Source organism: Macrosteles quadrilineatus, unplaced genomic scaffold, assembly GCF_028750875.1.
Source record: "Macrosteles quadrilineatus isolate MER2022 unplaced genomic scaffold, UCM_ALF_1.0 Scaffold_8__2_contigs__length_117827958, whole genome shotgun sequence".
Lineage (NCBI taxonomy): Eukaryota > Metazoa > Arthropoda > Insecta > Hemiptera > Cicadellidae > Macrosteles > Macrosteles quadrilineatus.
In genome coordinates, this window is record NW_026542601.1 from 30334147 (window position 1) to 30342943 (window position 8797).

General features: G+C 34.6%; 1 long non-coding RNA gene across 1 annotated transcript; it reads left to right on the forward strand.

Moving 5' to 3' along the window:
* Positions 1-302: 302 nt before the first annotated feature.
* On the forward strand, positions 303-1292 carry LOC128999341 (uncharacterized). Its single transcript, XR_008491279.1, has 2 exons — positions 303-663; positions 1176-1292. It is a non-coding gene; the product is annotated as an uncharacterized LOC128999341 (long non-coding RNA).
* The last annotated feature ends 7505 nt before the right edge of the window (positions 1293-8797 follow it).

Consider the following 8797-nt stretch of genomic DNA (forward strand, 5'->3'; position numbering starts at 1 on the left):
TATTGAGAATCATACTAATATTATAAATGTGAAAGTTTGTGTGTTTGTTTGTTTATTTGTTTGTTTGAAGTTCAATCACGCATTAACTACTGGTCGGATTGGGTTGAAATTTGGTATGATGATAGCTCACATTCCTGATTAACATATAGCCATATATTCTTACCCCAAAAATCCTTTCGGGCTCCACCCCAGACAGCACGTGAGCTTGGACTAAACTTGGTCTTTACATATTTCTGAATTGGTATGACAAACTTGGAGTTTGGAACCCACTACAAATTTAAAAGAGCTTTGGTTAAGTGAACTTGTGTGAATGCGCCAAAACTAAACTTGTTTTATTTACATATATAACCTGGTTGGCCAAGTCCACAATTTAAACACCTAACCAGACCCACGACAAGCTTGTTCATGTGAGTCTAAAGTGAGCAGTGCCATATGACAAAAGAATTTTCCCTCCACCCCTACCCAGAACGCTCCTAAAACCTGTTTCTTTGTGCTGAACCACCATTTTTGTTGGATTTAGACTTCCTCACTCTCAGTTAGTTGTCAGTTCTCACTTATCTAGTTCTGGTGTTGTGAGTTACTCGTTTCGTTACTAGTTGTGAGTTTTGTTTATGGTTTTGATACCAAGACGAAGCAAAGAAGAATTAAGGGATTCCTGTAAAGGTAAGATTTAAACTCCATTGATAAAAAATATACTTGTGTTGGTTAGTCTATGAGATGATATAAGTAAGCTAAGTTAAGCAAACAATTAATTTCATAGCATCAAGAACCCGTAAAATTTTGTTTATAGCCTAAATCTTTTGTGCTTTAACCTTTGACATACTCAGCGCTTCACTGAATCGACGTCACTCACTATACTATACTCTCTACTGCTGAACTCAACAGAACAGTGCCAAAATTTGTGTTTAACCTAAACCATTATTACGTTGTTTGTATTCAGTAGCCTTATTGATGTGTAAGTTCCATCACACGCTGTAATCATTATAAAAGTAAAATAGTAAGAAATAAAAGTTCGATAACAATTTTAAAAACAAAGGTAAGTTAACACCCTGTGTTTGCAACACCAACAAATTTCAAATAATCAAATAATTATAACAAATAAAAATAATGAAAAATGATTTTAATAATAAATTTTAATAAACCAAATAATTCTAATGCAATTGTATTTTTTATAGATCTTCTCTAGCTGAAGCAGGCGGTGGAGTTGATGGGTTCAGAAAAGAAGTTGAAGGTGAAGTGGAAGATAGTGGGCATTGTATTTATTATATTAATAAATTGTCTTGAAATGTGAATGTCTTGCTTTCTAAACCTCATATATAACCAATATTTTTTCAAGATCACTCATAAAGTAGGCTTCATTTTATCATAAATCTTTCTTGGTAAAAAACAAATTATAAGAAAAAATGTGGGCTAGCAAATGAATGGTGTGAAACAGCTTATATGTTAAATAGGTATAAATTATATTACTATTACTAAAGCCTATTATAATAATAATTATTATTATCTCTGATCATGACAGTAATTGAAGTATATAAAACTTCGTACCAAGTTCTGAGTGAGTCTATAGGTGTGAGCTTGTTTGCCCAAGTCTAAAATGTGCTAAAACCAATTCCAATATGAGTCTAGGCCAAGTCCAATATGAGCCTACTAAAAGTGGGCTTGGGTCTCCAAGTCCATAATGAGCCTGTTTAATTTATCAGTGTGAGCTTGTTTGCCCAAGTCTAAAATGTGCTAAAACCAATTCCAATATGAGTCTAAGCCAAGTCCAATATGAGCCTACTAAAATTGGGCTTGAGTCCCCAAATCCCGAACAAGTCCATAATGAGCCTGCTCAATCCACCAGACCCGTTTTGTATCCATCATTCCAAGCTTAGAGTGGGTTTGTGCCCATGAGTTCACTGTAGGTTTGGGGTTGGGACTTGGGTTGGACTTGGGGAGCCAAACCCATAACAAGTTGAACAACTGCCAACTTCGGTCTCTAAAACAAGTCAAAACCAAGCCTACAGACTTTGGTCCCTGAGTCTAAACCAGGCTTGGGGACTTGGGCCAATGGACTTGGAACAAGTTCCCAGCAAGCCCATTGTGCTGTTGGGGACCCCAGTAGCTCTAGAGTTTCCCATGTTAACCTTATGAGCATTCATATTTAAAAGAAATTAAATAATTTTGCCAGCTGTTTCAACTACATAATTTGTTTCTATGATATTCAATAACATTAAAAGGTTATGCGGTTTACCAACAGGGTGCAGCACCATTAGTTCTTTATACATTTATGACAACAGCTAATTTGAACCAAGCAGCAACAAAAACCTGAGAGTGAGAACTTTACTTCTTTCTATTGTTTAGGTGCAGTGGTAGAACATTATGGCTATGGTAGATGTTCTATATACTATAGTATACCGTAGATTATAGTAAACCAAATTTTCTCAAAACGTGTCCTGTTTTACTGCAAATGCAAAGCACGAGTATTTAACTAGAATAAGCATTGTATACCAACCCTGTACGAAGGACGGGTACTCAGCTAGTTAATTATAATTAATACTCAACATGAGTTTCCGTTCAAATAGAGTATGTATTGTAGGTCTATACGTTTATTGCTTCTCTACAGATCTGGTTTCCATGTTTGACAATTCTATGAATAGTTGATTTGTTTGGTATTGGCATCACACTTTGAAACTCAATTTCAAACCTTTCTTGGCATAAAACAAATGATTTACTTATTTTAATGTAAAATAAACTCTAAAATAACTCTCTGAGATTTTTAAAAATCCATTTGATGTTAAGTCTTATCATTTGCTTTAGTAAGTAGAGGTGTATAGTCAATGGTATTATCTTCTGTCTTCTATATATTTAAATAGGCAAGCATGTTTCTCAACCTTTTTTCTCAGCTTGTGTGCATTGTAGGGAAAATCTATGCATACTGTTAGAAAGATATTTTTCTGTAGGTGTGCAGAATCCCTTTATAAATTAAACTAGGCTCAAAAATAAGCACACAAAATAAATTTTAAATTTTAAAATATTAACATCGGTCAATTATGGGTTGCCATGCTGGTGGTGAAATAACAACAAGATAAAACATAAAATCAAAACAAATAGAAGAAATTCGAATCACATGTTTTACAGGTTGGGGTGAAAATGGAGAAGCCTGTACCTTTGACTTACTACTACTATAGTCATTCCATCCCCATGTTAAAGTTGTCACCAGTTTTTAAATTAAATTTTTCTTTGTTGATGTGAGCCACCAACCAGATTGCGCTGATCTAAATTACTAATTTCTGTCGAATAAACAATGTTTTTTACCAAGTCATCTTTTGGAATGACTTATTATGAGCTATATAGCAACTGTTATGACCCATCCACTTTGTCAGCAACAAAAAATAAGGTAGAAATTAGAATTTTAGACACACATTCTGTATGGCTCACACAATTACAAAGTTTTATAATAAAATAAATTACGATAGCTGGTCCATATAGATAGGATGTCTAATTCAGTATCCAATAGTCAATGCGTGTACATTACATATTTTTGGTCAAGTTTTAGACCACTGGACAACCACTAGTTCACAATAAATTCCCACTAGATGTGTGTAATGTGTAAATGTGTAAATGTAATGTGTAATGTGTGTAATGGATAAATACAACAATGCATATCATGTGATTGGCAATAAAAAAAGAAAACAGGGATACCAACATATGAGCATGTTTTTGTGTGAAATAAGGCTATTGTGGTACAGTAGACTCCCTCTTATCCGGACACCTTTTAACCGAACATCGGTTTAACCGGACTACACTCGGCCGTAATGACATCTCTTTAACCAGACAATTTTATCAGCAAATTGGTTTAACCGGACTAGATCAGTAGGAAGTGGGCGGTACTGAAACGAATGTTCTCGTAGGAAATATTTGAGACCAGCGATCACGTGTCTAAATACCATGCTCTCCTAAATTTAAGTCGAATATCAAAGTAAACGGTCTGTTTTACCAATTTTTTGGGGACGTCGGTTTCTCCGGAAAACAAGTTATCCCGACTGGCCTCGGTCCCGAGGAGTCCGGATAAGAGGGAGTCTACTGTACTTGTAATTTGGTTTGTGTTTTTAAAAAATTCCCCCTGTAACTCTTATAGATAAATAACAATACTTACATATAGGCCTACCTACTTAGTAATTTGAAAAAAATAGTGTTTTTCCCTCAGGGGATGTTCAAATAAAAAAAAGTAAATCACTCCCAGGTCTAGGTCTCACCAGTCACCATACCACATACCCGCGGTAACATGTAATCCTTATAGGGGGAATTTGCTAAAAACTTAAGTTTCCTAAGTTAGTATTTTTTTTATTCCGATTAATTAATACAACCCAAACAGATATCTTTTCTATATTGACCCTAAACACTTTAGTTCAATAAAACCTAATAACCCTTATATATTTTACACCTTTATCCTTGGTGTTGGTGTTTGGATGTAGTATTATGGCAGGGAATCGCTTTTACAACTCTGGTTTTAATTGGCAAAATAAAACTCCATTTTATTTTTACAAGTTTGACCTTCAGTTTGTGACTCTTTTTGTACAAAGTAAATTCTGGACAAACAAGATGATACAAGTTTAGTTGCATAGTTCATAAAAATCTGGGCAAACTTTAGTTGATTCATAAAAAGTTTTAGACTTCAAAGTTTGTAATAAAAATATAGTTTTGATTTATCAAGGCCAGAGTAAAGCAAAAATAATGTAACATATGGACAGTTTAAATCTATCTATACTATTATAAAAAAGAGGTGGTTCCTGTATGTGTGTATGTGTGTATGGGAAAAGTAAACTCGAAAAATACTGGTCGGATTGGGCTGAAATTTGGCATGATGATAGCTCACATTCCCGATTAACATATAGGCATATTCTTATTTCAAAAATCCTTTCGGGCTCCGCCCCAGTGGCTCTGGAGTTTCCCATGTTAACCTTATGAGAAATGGAATTATTGAATCTTAACAGCTGTTTCAATTAAACAAGTTGGTTCTGTTCTATGATGTTCAATAGCATTAAAGTTACAAGGATTACCAACAGGGTGCAGCACTATTATTTCTTTTACATTTATGACAACAGCTAATTTGCAACCAAAAGGTGAGTGAGCGTAGCGAACAAACTTCAACCTGGAGGCGAGTTAGCGTAGCGAACGAGCTAACCTGAAGGCAAGTGAGCGCAGCGAACGAGCTCCAACCTAAAGGTGAGTGAGCGTAGCGAACGAGCTCCAACCTAAAGGTGAGTGAGCGTAGCGAACAAACTTCAACCAGGACGTGATTGAGCCATGCGAACGAGATAATCTTGAAAACTAAGAAGTTAAACGGGGCAAAGCCCGCGGGTTACAGCTAGTCTAAAATAAAATCTAGTCAGAAGTAAAACATATTTGTTAGATATTGTACCTAAGTAGTGTTAACAGCTTAGCAGAGTAGGCCTAAATTGCAAACACTCTTTATAACAATAAGTCATAGTTTGAAAATAATTGAATGCTTTAAAGAGTTATAATTTTGTATTCCAATCATGAGTTTAATTAGTTGTTCCTGGAAGAAAGTGTTAGAGGAAATCTGTTAAAATTGAACTCTAATTTGTATGTTTTAGTGAATTTTTAATATTCTGTGGAAACAGTTTGGCACTATTTCAAATCAACCTAAAAATTCCCATGTTATTTTTATGGGGAATAAGTAGTAAACTGTTGTACAGTAGTTTGCATGTTTTTGGATGTATTTTGATACAATTTTGCAAACTTACTTATTTATCCAAAGCTATTTAATTTTACAAAAAAGTACATCTTATTACACTCTACCTGTAGCAGCAAACCTAACCACTCTTTTATCCTAAAGATTTAAAAATAAAACTAATTTATTTAAGGAAATATTCAAAAATTAAAAATTAAAATTTTTGATGGTAGCAACCTCAGTGAATAACTCTATCAAAACAACTATGTTCTGATTTTAATTTTTTTATTGGGTATGTCTGGTCCATAAGAATGGGAGTGCCTAAATTACTTCACAGATTCAGTAGGTATTAAAAAGTCAATTATACTGCTAACCCTACTCTGTTGTTCATATTCAGCAGTCCTATTCACCCCCCCCCCCCCCCCCCATAACTAACTGCACGCCAATCAAACACCAAAAATGATTTTTTTGTTTAAGAAATAAACTATTAACAAGGAGTTAATTTATTTACGGTTGTAAAACATTTCCCCTCAATTATCTCCAATGTAATGTGATTGTACATCAACAGGAATAGGCAACGAGTTATTTAGATATTAAGTGAAGTAATAACTACTGAGGAAATATTGTTTTCCTACAGTTACCTATCAATGTACATGTTCTATCACTGATTTGAGAAAACAAAGTGGCCAATTCGCTCATCAGTGAGACAATGTTAACATTGTCTCACTCTAATTACTTTGTCTCACTCCAGATTTGCAACATGAAGGCACGAAATAGTGAGCGCGTAACATGCAGACAAGGTCGTATGCGGGCGAAATACGTTGGCAGCACTGGCTGTAAATCAGCTGGTCAGCTGTTGTATCATTAAATGTCATGTTAAAAGTTCACTTCTGTGTTAAAATATGTTACGTTTCTTTACCAATTTATTTGTTTTATGGTAACTGTAGGAAAAATATAATGTGCAACTCGAGTGCAAAGTGCAATTGACTGGGACGGGTGGCATCGTCCTGTAATCCAACTACTAGGAGGTCACGAACTGTGGATATTTATAGGTGCATGCACTGCGGATGCGATATTCCCTGGTGTGGATTAACGTCCGCACGGGTGAGTACTTCGACTATCCGCAGTACTATCCTGATAATTAGACCAATTCGTATATACCAAAGGCAAAAACGTGGTTCGGATTCCACTATAATCCGTGGAACACCCTGTCAAAGGTGTTAGAAAGCATCATTTTTCGTCAGGTAAGTGACCATTTTGAGGCTTTGTGCCTTCTTTCTGAATCACAATTCGGTTTTAGGAGGTTGCGCAGCACCACCGACGCTGTTGGGGCGTTGATTGCTAAAATACATGATGTTCTTGAGGGCGGAGGCTTTGCTTGGGTCACCTTCTGCGACCTTAGCAAGGCCTTCGATTGCGTCGACCATCGGATGCTTTTGGGCAAGATACAGCACTACGGAGGCGGTGGGGCTGCCCTTAACCTATTAAGTTCTTACTTAAGCAACCGAAGACAAGTGGTTTGTATCAAGGGCGAGCGGTCAGCTATGTCTAATGTAGTATGCGGAGTCCCACAAGGGTCCATACTTGGGCCGTTTCTATTTTTAGTATCGATAAATGATTTGCCTAATAATGTTCTCTGTGATACCTATTTATATGCTGATGACTCGACCTTTCTTGTGCATGGTTCTGATATAGATTTATTAAGTTTGCATGTTAAAGATGTAGTTGGTAACATTTCAGACTGGTTTGCAGCAAACTCTTTTCTCTTGAACAACGAAAAAACAAAATCTGTCATATTTAGCTTAAGAAAAGTACCTGATGTTTTTGATTCACAAGATTATGTTAAGTTTTTGGGTGTTTTGATTGATAAACAGTTAACCTGGTCACAGCAGATTGATCAACTAACAAATAGGCTTTCAAGAATTGTTTTCTTGTTCTCTAGATTAGTGCACTATGTTCCTTTTGATTATGTAAAATCTGCTTATTTTGCGTTATTTCAGTCAATTGCTTCATATGGTTTAATTTATTATGGTAGCTCTCCTAAAATCCACGAGGTACTTCTATCTCAGAAAAAATCATCAGAATGTGTAAAGAGGATAGTGAAGCACACTGTAAACCCCTTTTTATTGAATTAAAAATATTGACCATCATTAACTTATACATTTATCAATTATTATTGTTTACTTTTAAGAATAGCTTTAAATACAAAATGAGAAATGAAGTGCACAGTATTAGTACCAGAAACTGCAAAAAGATTGATCTGCCTCAGGTACGGTTGGAAAAAACAAGATCTGGACATGTTGTGATGGGTATCAGGCTATTAAATAAATTACCTCTGGCTGTGACAGATTTAGACTTTAAGAATTTTAAGAAAAGGCTGTTTTTATTTTTAGTAAACAACCCGCTCTACCGTATCGAAGATTTTTTTAGCTTTAGCATGTCTGATAAGTTAATAAAAAATATTTGAAATAGGATGTAACTGTGATTTAGATATAAGTTGCACGATTTTTTAATTTATTACTGTCAAATTTTTAATCTCTTGCCATGGTCTGTAAATTTTGTATTTATTTGCTTGTCACTCAATTTCAATTTTAACTCTTGTATTATATTGACTGTATTAACTGAATTCCTTTGTTATTTATATACATTTATTTACTCAAGACTGAATACGAGATGTATTTACCAATATTGTGACCTATCTATGCATTACATATGTAAAAAATGATGAATAAATGTCTTATGTCTTATAAACTGTAGGTCCCTTAGTTGGGGTCTGACTTAGGGGAGGTACGAATGAGGCATTTAGTTCTAAATTCCTCCGTGAACAGCGCTGTAGTAGAGAGCACTTTGGCAATGAAGGTTTACTAATCGCAAAAATAGTTCTGTTCATAAAATAAAATTATAAATGCCTCAAATTCAATTTTATTATTTTTTAATTATAAAATTAAACTATCATAACCTAACCGAACTAACCAAACTTGCTGATAAAGAAATAATATAACAAAAGTTTAGTAATCGGAAAAATAATTCTGTTTATTAAATAAAACTAGAAATTGCTCAATTAAAATTTTATAATGACTTAATAATAAAATTAAACTGTAATAACCGAACCAAACCAAC